General features: G+C 44.1%; 1 long non-coding RNA gene across 3 annotated transcripts; it reads right to left on the bottom strand.

Moving 5' to 3' along the window:
- Positions 1-3,494: 3,494 nt before the first annotated feature.
- LOC125704561 (uncharacterized) lies at positions 3,495-15,089 on the bottom strand. 3 transcript variants are annotated; one of them, XR_007381180.1, is made up of 4 exons: positions 14,955-15,089; positions 13,186-13,289; positions 12,913-12,992; positions 3,495-3,604 (listed from the first exon to the last, which is right to left on the bottom strand). It is a non-coding gene; the product is annotated as an uncharacterized LOC125704561 (long non-coding RNA). The 3 variants fall into 3 exon arrangements; XR_007381181.1 differs by lacking the exon at positions 3,495-3,604 and adding an exon at positions 4,624-4,846; XR_007381178.1 differs by lacking the exon at positions 3,495-3,604 and having other exon boundaries at positions 12,421-12,992.
- Positions 15,090-15,718: the final 629 nt, after the last annotated feature.

Here is a 15,718-nt window from a genome sequence, read left to right as displayed (position 1 = left end):
TGTTCCAGGCTCCTTGTTTTGCCCGAGCTCTGTTTTTTTTCCCCATAATTTTCTGGTTCCATTAGATTGTTTTTGTGCTGAATGAAAATCCGTGTGTTGAATATCCTTCCTAGTTCCCAGGAACATAACATTTTAAATTTGAGAAGTCTTTCAAGACGTTTTTAAGTCTTACTTTCAGTGCACTGATCCAGCAAAGCATGCTGGTCACCTTCTTGGGAATTCCTCTGGCAGTTTACCCCGTAGGCAGGTTTTTCAGCTCACAGCAGGCGCTCATCTCCAGCTGTGACCTTGCTGTGACATTCCCGACATCATGCAGCATTTCTGGAATCAGAGGCACATGCCAGGCGAGGATGATGAAGGCGGTTGTCATCCAGGCAGGAAAGTCAGTCGCCTTGAGCGTGGTGAGAGTTTCCCACTTGGGCATATATTATGGGGGGATGGGGGGGTCGTTACCCCCCCCCAATAATCAAAACCAGTCAATATAATCTGCTGGGCCTTTAAACAGGTGGAGACCTCGACCCCCCTCCCCCACAATGCTCAACTCAAAGTTATGTCCTTGGTTTTAAAGTCCATGCTGGCAGAAAGCAAGGCCTGTGAATTTAACATTTACTATTTACCTATTATGGGACACATGATCCTGAAAGGCCTAAAACAGAACTAATCACACTGTACAGGTAAAAGCCATAACTTGTTAGCCAGTTGATACACAGAGCTTGAAGTCATAGTCTTCCATGCCCACTCATGACAACATAAGCTTCCAGCATATATTGGTTTGTACAATCACCATCTGTATTGCATTAGATGTAAATGGTTGAGAAAGATCTGCCAGAGTCTTAGGCGCCCAGTGTAGTTCTTAGATCCCAGCCTGTCTTATTTTCTGTTTTTTGTTCCAGCTTTCTTAGTCTCGTTTTCAGCTGGTCAGTCTTACCTCTTTCAGATTTCTCTCTGCTGCAGTAAAAGTGTGGACGTCCTGCTGCCTACTGCTGTTGATAGTACCTGGTTCTAGCCAATGTGGCACCCTAGGTAAGCATCACTACCGGGGCACCCTCCACCCCACCCAAGGCAAAGTGAAATTAGCGCCCCCTCAGAAGTTGGCTCCCTAGGCGGCTGCCTATGTCGCCTACAGGATTGACTGGACCAGCTCACTGGGCAGATGCATTTAGTGGTAACTAAAATTGATATGTTAAAAAACAACAGTTCAAAAAATGATGTTGAAATGACATAGAGGACAAAATATAAGCTGATTTGCATTAACAAGCCAAATTGAACATATTTAAGGAACAATATTATTTTTATGAATCGTGGTATATTCTTTTACGTTTTTTGGACTGGAGGTCTGTCAAATACACACCGTGACCGAAGTGGCTTATTTCATTTAGAGCTCCATTCACAAGTTTATTTATTTGTGGCTGCCGTTTTACTATAAGCAAAGAAAGCGCATTAGACATGCCATTCCGGTTTCTTCTGTTTGACTTGTGTTTATTGTCGTTTCTGGCTTACTCTGACAGCCCCCCCATGCTATTTCTCATGTAGCTTGTTTTCGTTATATTTGTGGTTTACAGATTGCACTAGTTTGGCATTTTTTATATGTTAGATTCCAGGGTAATGATTTGTAACGCCCCCAAATCCACTATAAATGAGACACACGCCGTTGTTTTCCTTTTCTCCCATCACGCCAAAGGCAGTGGCCAAGCATTGACAGTCCTATTGGTTCCCATGGCCCCGGAGAGGGGAAGCAGCCTTATTCAGGTTCATACAGTAGGGTCCCTCTATGCTCTCTCCACCGACCCCCCCGACCCCCCACTCTATTGTTCTCCTTTGTCTGCCAGCGATATCACGAGCATGCAGAGTGAAAGGCCGTTTCTTTGTTGTCCCGTGTCCGCTGGGGACTTCCTATTGTTGGTGCATTAATGGGATCTGGGAGATGAAAGCACTGGAGGGGGGGGTGTCCTTCCCCAAAACACAGGGCCAAAACGAAGGCCCTAAAAATCGCCCATTAATCACCGAGGGCCTGTTTTCCGACATGTCTGACCACTCTTCCCTCATCTCGACCCATTCGCAGGAAGCCCAGCAAACGCCACCCCCCCCGATTCCACACCCGAAAAGGCGGCTCATTAAAGTCACTGTGACAGTGCGCAAGCCTGTTCATGAAATATCACGACAGCAGTTAATTAGCATCAGCCTTTGTACACTTTGAGCAGCCCCAAGGAGAATTACTAATAGAAGACATTTTCCCTCTTTTCAAATGTCTCACATTTCAGAATAATACGGTTCTATCCCCCTGTTGTACCATGTTTCTGTTTCCTTGGCATTTACATGTATGCCTGAGTAATGTTTTAATTGTAATTTCATTGAAGTTTCGCTTCCTATAATTTACATTACCGGTGTCCTTTTTATTTTATTTGCTGTTATTAGTAAAGCAATGAATTTATTTTGAAATCCACAAGCCAAGATTCCCTTCCGTTGCATTCAGCAGATGAAAAACATCATCCGCTGAATGCCAAGTAGATGGCACTGTGGCTCAGCGACTGGAGAACCCTACAGTAAGGAACTTAGCATAAATCATTTCAGTAAATGGGCCAGCAAAGTGGAAAACTGTAAAAGCACACAGGAGGAAACTAAGTCTGCCAAGCAATTAAATGAATAAGTTCATTTCATTGTTCACTCATGCATGCAGGACCGAGGACATTTGAGCAACGCTGGATAGCAGAAGCACAGCTGCCTCCTGGCCAAAGGTGTCAGGAGACCTGCTGTCCTTCACAATCACTAACCTCGATTTTCTGGCGGCTCTACAAGCCGAGCGTCCACATCTCTGACATGGCTGACGCTGACAGTGGGCCGATCCCATAACTTTACAATGGTGGTTTCACTGGGAGATTCTTTTGTTATTTTTCCGTCCTTTGGTTCCTTCCATTTTTTTTTTCTTCTTGCAATGATGTCGGGTCAGGAAGTCTGACAGGTGGTGCAAAATATTTTGGAGCTGGATTTTCACGTCAGTGTGTGAAATATGCGTCTGTCTCGTTAAAAAGTAATCATTGTTTGGTGGGTGGACACGAAGATAAACACAGTTGCAGATTACCTAGTACTAATGAATTTTAAAAAAAAATCACCATTTCCATTTTTCACATTATATAATTTACTTCAGCAGGCTATCCTTCCGAAATGAACCATAACTGGATGGGATTTTTGCCTGTCAGCACAGGCACAAAAGGCAGACAGTAAGCTAGGTGGTTGCTGACAGGTGTCAGGCTAAGTGCACACCGTGCCCAAATGTGAAAAATTATTTGGGTGTCAGGGTGAACGCACTGAAGATTGAAATACTTTAATCCAAAGTGACATACTCAATATTGAGGAAGCAGGATCAGACGGTTCCTGAAGCATTTGGCAGTCGAGAGCCTTGCTCAGGGGCCCAACGGCGAAATCCTCAGCTGACCCCAAAAGTTGAACCGTCAACCTTCTGATTAAAGCACAGCAATCCCAACCCGCTGAGCCGCACACTGGCCCCTCGGAGAGAGAAGCAGGGTTGGTGGCCCTGCGCCATCCCTTCGGCCTCCTTTCTTGCCTCGTTTCTGCATTCTGCATTTCCTCCCCGGTCACTGGCAGTCTGGAACACAGCAGCCGTTTTATGTGGTTTCATGGGGTGTGCGTTAAATTCCCATTATCGGTGCCGGAGGAGTTTATGGCGTCTAGCTTTTGGGGGCACATGCAGCGTCCAGCATGGCTGGAACACACCACACCACATGGAGAGAGTGGATGAGAAAGAGGGTCATGCAGGGGAGGAACTCAGGGTGGCAGTCAGAAATACAGTTATATCACATCAGGAGCAATTAACACTGTCCAATATGAGGCCCTTCTGTGCTACAGCATTGGCCGAAACACAGAAGGAGAACTTCATTTGTGTATTTAAATCTGTTTATACTGTAATAATTTCGGTTTTCTCCTATAGAATATATACGTGTTACCTGCCTTTTTTTAGTATTATTGGTTATGGTATGATTGCACAGTATCCACAAAGCTAACACTACAAATACTGTAGTAGTACAGTCTTACTTAATGTATTTAATTAACCAGAAACTAAGTGTTAATTACTTAGAGATCACTCAACATTAATCCATCATAGTTATTCCACAAACTAATATATTTGCATACAGACACAGATATACGTGTGTACTGGCAGTGCATGTGGGTGTGTGTGTGTGTGTGTGTGTAATTAGTTTACTTTGGCAACAGAAAGTGTACGGGGCAAATTGAAGCTGAAGACGATCCCTCAATGCACGCATTCCTTTAATGTTGGCGGGGGGGGGGGGGGGAGGAGTTCTTTATGGAGGAAGACGCGCACAAATACATCGCATGTTCAGGGGATTGTATTTAATGGGTAGTTCTCAACATTTTCAGCTAGATTCATGGTTCTGTATGCAGAATATTACAGGCAGAGGAAAGCCATAATTGCAAACGTACTCATAACAAGATCCATACACTACAGGATCCTCAAACCTCTCTGCAAAAGCTGTTAAATGTTATATTTATGAGGTGCTAGTTACATAACAAAAACACTTCTCATTTAGACCAGGCAATGTTCCTCCTGTGAAAACTCTTTGTCATAAATGTTTCGGCCATACCATATTTCTTGTCTATAAGACGATTTATATTTATTTATATTATTTCGCCTCTCGGCGTGGCCCAGCAGGAAAGGTAGCAGCTTGAAGTCATCTTTGTGGAAGCTACCCTGTGGTTCCTAGCCAGGGCCTGAGCTGAAAATAGCAGGAGCAGCAGAAGGTGTGGACAGTGGAACCAGCGCCAGGACCCTATCCATTGGCTGGCTCCGACTGCAAATGCCACGTAAACCCTTGGGATGTATGTAAAAAAAACACAACATAGCAAATGTTATTGTAGGGGTCAGATGGCCTGCAGATATCGCAACGGAGGTTTATACTCTCTGATTCTAGGACTTTTTAAGGTAGGGGGCATAAGTGGGGTCATAAATCATACACAGGGGCCAACCTTATCATTAGCCAATGATATGTTTGGAATCACTGAGTAAAAGGGTGAATCAGCGGCCAATCAGCTTTCAGCTGGGACCAGAGGCCCTGCTCTTCTATTCAGCCCTCTCCCCAGTTTTGAATTCTATCTTTATTAATTGCAGACACAAACATTGATTTAGAGACTCGTCATAAATCATTGCTTCTTTCAGCCAGTTACAAGGGCTCACTAGTTATTCTACTACGGGAGTCTGCTTCCACTTTGAGAGGTTTGGAATCTGACAGTAAAACTGAACAATGACAGTCAATGCCAAGTGCTGGGAGGCCACACAGTCCATCTGCCATCGCAGCGAGTCGCTTCCGCTCGGCCGTGCTCTGTGGGCCCACGTGCTCCTGTGAGTTTGCAGGGAGCCGACTCGACTGCCAGGAACTGGGGTTCTGCCCAAGCAATTTTCCTACCTCTCTTCTTATAATATTTATGGGTAAGTGTCGTGAAAATCTATCAGTTTTCATAAGCATAAGCTGATTGGAGGGCTATTATTTCAAAACATGTCAGGGAAGTGTAATTAATTGTCATTCTTGTCTTCTCAGCCAGTCATTGATTGATGATTGGTTCTGGAACATATTTCTCCAGAATATAAAACAAAAGGGGAAAAACACAATCTATTAAGAAAATGGTTTATGCTCACTCTGCTTTTTGATCGACCGAGGTTTTTCACTATGTGTGTCAACGCATGGTCATTCTACAGCTGTCATATTGTGACTTGGCCACCAGAGGGAGTCTGGAGGAGCAGCATCAGAATAACACTTTCCAGTTCAAAAGTCTGTTATAGTCGGTTGCTTAATTATTGAGTGAGTTGCTGCATCTGTATCTAGGTATATCAGTGTATCAATATACTGCTTTTCCAGTCGGTTTTGTTCACTGTGTGTAATTTTCCCATTTCTAACCAATTGTCCCGCTTGGGGTCTCTAGATCCTTTTCCTACACTGGGGGCACAAGGCTGGGGTACATCCTGGATGGGATGTCAATCCATCGCAATGCATTTACACACCTAATTTGTCTAACTGTGTGTCTTTGGACTGCAGAAGGCAACCATAGTACCCAGAGGAAACCTGTGCAAAACTGGTAGAACACACAAGCTCCACACACACACACACATACACACACACACATACACATGCACACACACACACACACACACACACACACACACACACACACACACACACACACACACACACACACACAGCAGAGCTAGAAATCAAACCCCAACCCTGGAGGACTGAAGTAGCCCAGTAAACCAACGTTCCATGCCCCCCTATGGGCACAAGTTTGCTGTGCAGAACTCTTGTAAAAAATATAGTAAAGAGAAGCTTGACTTGTCTTTTCTTCCGATGATGGGTCCTCAGCTAAAATGGAAGAGATTTTTCCTGGGTGACAGCAGTGGGTGACATTGACTGGCCCTCTGAGAGAGAAGCCAGTCACATTGTGACCTTGAAGGCTCCCACAATGGAAGGAGACAAAGAAGCACATTGTTCTGTATGTTACTGAAAATTCCATTTGGCCAAGAGGGAACTGCAGAGGGGACAATAGTTTAACAACAGTGACACACTGCTGGTTCAGCACCATGCAAACAATAAGAGCCACTTATGCAGCAGAGCCTAAATAATTCTCAATAAAGAGAATCATAAAAGCAGCTCCAGAATGTAATGTAGAACGTAATGAATAAATGTATTTCTTAAATTATTGCTCCTTTGTCTAATTCATAGAACTTCTTTGCTTGCAATCTAGACAATAAAAGACTGATAAGCGCAGGGAAAATGACTCACCAGCTCACATTGTGTAACAAACACGCTAATAAATATGAAGTAATCAAATAAAGTATTTGCTGTTTAAGCAAACATTCACAATAAAGTAGGTTTTGCTGTTTAGCATTAGGGAGATAACAGAATTATGGAGAAAATTTCTAAGAAAGTTTCTGGAATTGATCTGAAGTCATATTAGTAAAGGATTAAAAGCATTGTGTAGTAAGTTGGCATACTAAAACAATGAGGTAACATTACACAGCTCGGGGCATCTCGACTTCCTTAAGCCCGCAGAGGCTTGAAGGCCTGGGAACTGAATGAAAGGCTTGAATATCAGGAGATATGGACTGAGCTTTACCACCAAGTGAGGACGTCCCCTCCTCAAAGTGTGAAGATCTAATAGAGGAGCTTCATGGGCAAACCAAAACATGTTTTTGACAGGGTTACACACAGGAGCCATGAAAACGAGAGCAATTTTCCTCATAAAACTGGTATGTTCAAAAAAAATTTTCAGCTGAGGTGCTGTTCACATAAGCTTCATTTGAAGCTGAATATTTATATACCGTATAATGTAGATAGCCATCCGTAGTGACTTTGTGTGCTATAACGTTTAAAAAAAACCCCAAAAAACTATTATAATTATTATAATCCACTTCCATAAATTAACAATCAAAACCAGCCAATACCTGACTCCCTTACATGAGTGGAGACCCTCAACCCCATCCCACCCCCAACGTTCAACCCAAAGTGATGTCCTTGGTATAATCTAAAACATGCATGCATATAAAACACTCTGTTTTGGAAAGGCGTGTGCAGCCTGGTGGAGGAATATTTTCATCCATTTACATGGATGTATTTTTAATCACATTGTGCAGATTGACACCCTCTATTATTCAGGAGCTGGACAGTGCAGTAAGCAAGCTAATGGGCAGTAATTCAACGGTCTTTCTATTGCATTACTCTATCCGTCTCAATTAGTCACGCCATAACAGATAGTTCTTACACTGAGATAAACATGGTTCCGGCTATTGGCTTTGAAGTTGATTTTTATGCTAATGCACACATTTAAGTCATGGTTTTTACAATAGCCGAATTTCACTTACGTGATGTTAGCGAGCCTATACACGTGTAACAACAGCCACTTTCAGGGCTGCCGCCTGAAATTCCATTTGGCGAGATGATGAAATTGAAAAGCGTTGAAAATTCATTTGCCAACAGGGAAGATTATGGCCTTTCTTGACTAAAGTGATTAGCGGCAGTCTCTTGGATGGCTCCAGCCGCTGAATGAAAGCTAATATACCTCACCAGGATCAGGAGACTTGGCAGATTGTGCGACTGCAGGACCACGCAGCAGTTATTAAGAAATTAAGCGAACGCTGTAACAAATATTAAATTTTTGCTGGGTGAAAGTAAGGTTTGTTGCATTTAGCCATCAAAGAAATACTTTTTTAAAACCCAGTATTAACGGTTTATGGCAGATATTGTCATATATTGTACGTTAAAATATTTTTATTAGCCTTCAGAAAATCAAATCTGCGACAGCTGTCCTCAACACTGTGGGAAACAGGGAACAGGGGGACTTGGGCCGCTGACTGGATGGATGGCCGGGATGAGCTGAACCGGAAAGCAGACTCATTTGCAGAGGCCTGGAAAACCCCAAATCATGTATCTAAAAGGGGCAAGCACTAAATGACAGCCACCTGGGATTATGACCCCCCCCCGCCCAGAAGACAGAAACCAGCCACCAGAAGCCCAAGGACAAATGCGGGTCAATAGGGCCCACAAACCCAGGGGCTACCCACACCACCAAGCCACTAACAAACATGGAGAAAACAGACCTACGCTAACTGTCCCAAAAACCAAATGACTGACAAGATGACATTCCTGAGCCTTGTACTCAAAGAATAATCCATGAGCTCTGCTTACTGCTCTCCTTAAGTAAGGTTTCGCTCTAAATGAACCCAGCCCAGAGCAGGTTCAATTAACCAAGTAGTAAAGCAGGGTTAGTTGTGACAGACATCAGCATTTGAAGAGATGCTGGACAGTGAAAGCTCACTCAGTCCACATGATATGTTTTCAAGGAAATGTCTGTAGCTTTAGTGTTCCAAAGCTTGGAAATTTAATGTTGGATTACATGAGGACTGATTATATTATTGGTTCCAAAAACTGTAACGTTTGACGAGGAAGCCTGACTTTAGGTCATTGGCAGCATCACCTCAAACCAATAAAAAAAAAAAAAGGACTGCTGTGAGCATTATCGTCTGTACTCTCTGTCGCTGGGGAGAAAGCAGCCAAACAGCAGAGTCCCATGGGCTCCTGTTTCAGTAGGCTTCCCATCGTAATCCTCAAAAAGTGTCATCCCAAAAAGTCGCACCTTCCACCCAGTGCTGGAAATGGAGTCATTGCGGGTGTTTGTCAGCTGACAGGGACAGGGGGGGCAGGTGATGCTGTCCTGGGAGAGCAGGCAGCAGGGAAGGACATGCAGCACAGCTTCCTGGGATGGCATGTCGGTTCCTGTAGCTGCCTTGTGGTTCCAATCTCCATCCCACTTGTGCATGTGTTTTATTTGCATGTTGTCCTTGGGTTCTCTGGTTTCCCCGTCTCCCCCCTCAGGCCAAAAACATGCTGAAGCCTTTTGGCTTCACCATGAATATCTAAATAACAGAGGGCTGTAGCTTCTTTATATTTGTGGTGGTCCTACGGTTCCTGGAATGACACTGCGAGGGCGGAGCAGACCACTGCATACATACATGCTATGCTGGATTTTAGCGAGAATACTTACTGGTCACACACATCTCGATCTGAGTTTGACACGCTCTTGGGTCAACAAGGGAGGGCTTTAACCAATCACATTCTTCATTGTATGACATCACCACATTAATTACAACCAGTGTTGACTGTTAAGGTGCATACATTTGCACTGTGTATGATGATGCATGTGACAAATAAAATTTCAATTTCCTAAAGCAAGTGTTTCACTGTGTAGGTCTTTTGTGAAGGGACATGTCACAGATATAAAACAGGGGAACATGCTTACCTGCAAAGGTTGTACAGAGCCATATAAGGGTGGATCTCTATTTCATGATAAGAGGTGGGAAGTTCAGGTCCAGAGAATAAAAATCCAGACCAAGGTTTTGTCTCAACCAACCAGTTGAGTACTCTGTGACTCTTTATACTTAACTGCTTCATTGAAACAAAATCTTGCTCTGGACTTCTACTCTCTGGGGCTGTTCATGGTGATAATAATAATCACAATAATAACATCCATCCATCCATTTTCCAAACCGCTTATCCTACTGGGTCACGGGGGGTCCGGAGCCTATCCCGGAAGCAATGGGCACGAGGCAGGGAACAACCCTGGATGGGGGTCAAGCCCATCACAGGGCACATTCACACACCATTCACTCACACATACACACCTACGGGCAATTTAGTAACTCCAATTAGCCTCAGCATGTTTTTGGACTGTGGGGGGGAAACCGGAGTACCCGGAGGAAACCCCACGACGACATGGGGAGAACATGCAAACTCGACACACACGTGACCCAGGTGGAGACTCGAACCCAGGTCCCAGAGGTGTGAGGCAACAGTGCTAACCACTGCACCACCATGCCGCCCCACAATAATAACAGCAACAACAAAAATAATAACAACAGGAAGCATAATAATAATATCAAGGCTTGAATCTGCAATCTGATCACAAGCACAAAAGTCTAGCCTGCTAGAGCACACCCCCCCACCCACTAGAAGCATTGAGTTTGAAAATGAGAAAAAAACAATGGACCAATGTGGGGACGTCATATGAAGAAGACGGTGATTGGTTAAAGAAGTGAAAAGCAAGCCCCTCCCTTGTTGACCGAGGGATACATTAAACGTGGCAAAATCCTACTGATCGCCACAGTTTCGCCTCAATGCTGGTTGCTGCTGCAGCCTCACTTTGCAGGAGGCATGGATTTCGATTGCAAGGACAGATGAATTTCAGAATGCAGACTGCCTACTCAGTGCAGGGACACTCTGTGGTGGACCGGCACCCCATTTGGGGTGAGCCCTGCCTTTCTGCTCAAGTGACCCCAGCATGAGTCTCCACGTCATTGTGACTTTGACCGGATTAGTTGTTATGGGAAACGTACGGAAATCACAAATCCACACAGTGAATAAATAAACTATTAAAACTGACATACGTACAGCAGACTTCAGTATATGGAGCACAGCTGTAGTAGTAACAGATAATTAAATACATAACAAAAAAAGTACTTCTCAGGCCTAAGTCCTCAGATGATGCAGAAGATCTAGAATTTATAATTCAGTCTTAATAAAATTTTAATGAATTCTCTACTTTTGGTGCAGACAAAAGTTCTTAAATGGAATCCTTAAGCAGCCAATCTGCTTCATGAACCCAATTTGTTTTCAAATGATTTTACATCAGGGTCAAAGCTCCTGAATAATAGGTAATGGTGTAGCTGTCCTTTGGGAAATGAATCTCATTCCCTGCACTACTCATATGTTTGACTTGTTTCATGAGAACTCAAGCGACATGAGCCCCGCCACAGAACCCGAACACAGAACAATGGACGTACAGTACCGCAGATGAGGGACGCACCAAGGCAAACATCTCCCAGCTTTGGGTAGGAAATAGGGTCAGTTTGACTGAGAAGCAGGGATCTTCCTATTCATTATTTCTGAATTCTCAGCTTGGCAAGATGCTGTTCCCAGGATCACAGGTTCCTTTCTGTGTGGAGATCGCATGTCCTGTATTCCAACAGCAAATCTGAACAGTTTGTGTCAGCATGAAAAGATGTAAATTATTTCCTAGGATCATGCCCACGCAAGGCTGAGGGCCTTATGATGCCAAGGAAGTCGTCAAATGTACAGTGAGGCAGGACTGCGGAACAGCACACACTGCAGGGTGTTAGCCAAACCAGTCTTTTGCAACCCGCTAGCGCCACCTAGTTGAGCAGTTTCATAAAGGGTTTTGGGACGGGTGCCAAAGTGCATGTCGAATGACTTCAATAGATAGTTACTCCCGGAAAACAACCCAGCATTTTTCAGCTAATGTTGAGGTATGCAAAACCTAACGGCAAGGGCCATTAACAACTGATGATACTGCAGCATCGATCACCCCATGCACTCTTTTATCCTCCATGACACACATATCTTTTGGCAGCGGTGGACAGAAAGTAAAACTTCACACCAAAATTTTGTTTCAACCAACCAGTTGAGTGTAAAGAGACACAATGACAGAGTACTCAACTGGTCGGTTAAAATGAAATCTTGGTCCACATTTTTGCTTTCTGGGTCTGAACTATCCCCCTGTGTGTTTTGGATAGTTCCGCCATGATCCGTTCCTGCTCCGTTGCGTGGTTTCAATATAAGCTGCTGCTCTCAGTGGCGTCTGCCCCAAATTTTGACTGGGGTGGCCATCAGGAGCCAGTTATATTTATGGGGGTGACAAGGGGTGAGTTAGTTGTTTCTGGCACCCCACAGCACAAATCAGGGGCCTGCTGCCAAAACAAACCTACCAACCATTGTGGACAATAAAATTTATATGAGCTGGCAACAGGGACGGCTGCAAATTTTCTCTGTCAGCCCCCCACCCCACCCACCACGCCCAGACCCACCACTGGCTGCTCCCCTTAGGGTTTCCCATGCTATGGCTGTGATAACATGCGCCCACGCAGGCCCACAAATGCAGCTGTTAAGTGTTACAAACTCAGCCACCCTGTTCAGGTCAAACAATGACCTTAGCTTACCCATAATGTGTTATTGTGTATGTGTGGGCGTCGTGCATTTTAATGGACTTTCCTCTCAGGTTCTGGGTTGCTGCAACACTGACTGGATAAATGATGGTTGATATGATACTGATTAAAAGGATGAAGTTATATGAATAAAATGAGGAGAAGTGTGTAATGAAGATCTTCTTAACTACCCCAATACTTTATGGTCTAAGTGAAGAAAGTCCAGTTTGTTTAAGGCTCTAAAACATTTGTAGTCAACCAACAGCATCTTTCTGTGTAAATCTTCTGGCAACTGACAGAAGGAGCGGCTGAACTGAGAATCCACTGCATTTAGCAGCTATAAAACCATAAACTTGGTTCTTCGTTTATGTTATGTCTGTTCGGCTTCTTACCACTAGAGGGCAATATGTATCAGTTGATGAAGTCCAGTAATGTGCTTCAGGTACTTCAAGGTCACAGGTGAGAATTCTCACTGTAATATAAAACATCAAATAAAAATCTGACAATTTCAACAAAAAAGTGTCAGTTCATATTCAAATCATTCTTGACAATGAATATCATATGTCACCCCTGTAATCTGGTTTATTTATGAATATTGTAAATAATATTATACATAATTTGTAAAACGGCATAGTAGTTCAGTGGGAGACATTGTTCTCTCACACCTCCATAACTGTGGGTTTGAATCCCGTTTCCCCATCCAGGATCTGTGGATTTGCATCTTCTCCCCTAGGATCTGTGGATTTCCGCCAGCGCTTCCACGCTCTGCCTGCAGTACAGAGACGTACAGTTAGGCTAATTGGTGTCGCTAACCTGATTGTAGTGTGTAGGTACATGCCCTGCAATGGTACCCCTGCCTTGTGTCTCACGCTGCCTGAGATGGTCTCCAGGTGACGCTGACACCTTTTCTAACCCAAGCAGGCGGCTAATTAAAGCATCTATTACTTGAGCGACCGTCTTTGCCTCGTAGACCTTGTATCATGGGTCCATTCTCCACTACAGCTTATTTTAAAGCGCTTCATCTAAGACATCTTCATTGTCACCATCATAATTTTCCTTCCAGTCTCCTAGGTGAGGGTGGAAGTACACTGAAGACACAAAGAGCTAAAATTATTAATAATTAACCAAGTAAAAGAAAACATAACACCAGGAACTAGTAGATGTCTTAGCTCAAAAGGAGGCTGACAGATAAGACGCGATATCTTTGAAGACTGACAGTTTGGTATCCATGCGTTATGCCAGATGGTAGGACAATATATGCATCTTACAAGACTCAGAATGATATTGTGTGAAGTGTGAGTGTATCAGCTGTTCTGTACAGCCCTCAATTGGGCATGTGGTAGGAACCAGTGGCCACAGAGGTGGAAAATTGTGGTTATATACACCGACATGCTAGAACCCAAATGAGTCACACCTGAGGTCCCTGTATGGTAGGACTGGAAATTACCCCATACCAGATAGGTACACTTGAATGACACTTGAGGTTTTGGGGGGGCGATATAAAAGCTGAGATGAAGAGAGGATGACGTTTGGCATAAAAAAAAAATTCCCACACAGGCCTCCACCTCTGAAACCACAGGGTACTTCTTGGAAGTGGCATCAGGTCAGTGTGATACGAACATTGTGAAAGAGACCCTTCTACGCAGAAACTCCCACAGTAGGGCTTTGACTTAAGCTACTGAATACTGCTGCAGTATTTAGACTATGAATCTTGCCCAAGATTAGTTCATTAGTCTTTTACTTCCTGGTATAATAATTTAGCAATCGGACTGCGTCTAAAAAGCTGCCCTCACAAGTTGGCGTTATGTGGTATGTCTATGAGAATAGATTACTGGAATGTAAAGCATCTTAGCATTATATTTTTCATACATATCAGCCATTATGTACTGTTCTGTTATTGAATTTGAAAATTATGGCGACAGCATTGAAGACTGAACGTGCGAAACGTCATACATGTCATATTTCTGAATTTTTGACAGGCAGAACACAAGTTCTATTGATGCTTCACATATGTTCCGAATGTGTAACAGATAATAACAATATATGGTTAATTATTAATTATTACGTTAAACATTTTATATTAGACTGAACTACAGTTTGAAATGAGCATTTCCCGCCTTCTTCCTCTTGCCACACCTGCGCGCTCAGCTTTTAAGCGGACACGGAAGCGCTTTTCTCGCGTGCGTTCGCGTGGTCGCGACGGCAACGGTGCGCTTCTCGGGTTTGTTGCGGTGCTCTTGGTGCGTGCAGGTATTTGAGGCGGCCGCGCGGCGACGCGCTCCGGGCTGATGAGTCACGGTACCGGAAACACCGTCTCCATGCGGGTGCGGTCTGGAAAAAGACCGAGGCCACTGCTGCCGTGACTCACCCCACCCCCTCACAACAGCCACGTGGAACGGAGCACCGGGAGCGAAGGTGTGTGATGACAAACTACCTGTGCCTCCCAGCTGGATTCTTCTATCCCCAGCTGACTGAATCCATCCATGCAAATAAGACCGGCATGTTAGAATCTGCGGGATGCCCACATTTCAGCCCACAGCTCCGTCTGCGTGTGCAGGCGTTGTGGGAGGTTTTTCCCAGACGGGCGCTTTGGCTCCTGACCCAAAGGCGGCTTGCGGTAGGAGGCAGATTTCGTACCGACCAGTAGATGTCAGTGTGTACGACACAAGCGGAGCCGGTAGGAGCTGAGAAAAGTGCGCAGTTCGCGTGTCTCCAGTAAAGTGACCGAACCACATTAGGTCCGAAATTGTTTTAATGTACTTATGAAGAACTGGCATGATGCTTGTATAAAAAAAGCATTTTGATTATACACGTACATAACGTTTTTGTGTCGCTGTGTTTGTTGAGCTTGGTCAAAGTATATTTCGTGCATCGCAAATATTTATGAGCAAAGCGTCTTTTTATCTGTCAGGCGCGACGTCTCACCTGCCAGGTATCTCGGCTTATCTGTCAGGCGTTACTAATCCCTAAGATCTTGGCAGAGCGTAACATTTAAATAGTCCCTTTCATCTTCCTTGTTTGGATGATTTTCAGCTAATTTCAGATAAGCTATTTCGGAATGCTGACCTGATCACCTAGTTAAATCTGTTGGCTGATGGTTCACTAATCTGTGGCTGGACTGCTTTTCCATCCTGATTCGTTATTCTTGATTAACGAATCTTTATTATTTATTGAGCTGGTCTTAAGTTTGTCACAGTA

Source organism: Brienomyrus brachyistius, chromosome 1 (assembly GCF_023856365.1).
Source record: "Brienomyrus brachyistius isolate T26 chromosome 1, BBRACH_0.4, whole genome shotgun sequence".
NCBI classification, from domain to species: domain Eukaryota; kingdom Metazoa; phylum Chordata; class Actinopteri; order Osteoglossiformes; family Mormyridae; genus Brienomyrus; species Brienomyrus brachyistius.
This window is presented reverse-complemented; position numbering and strand designations above follow the sequence as displayed.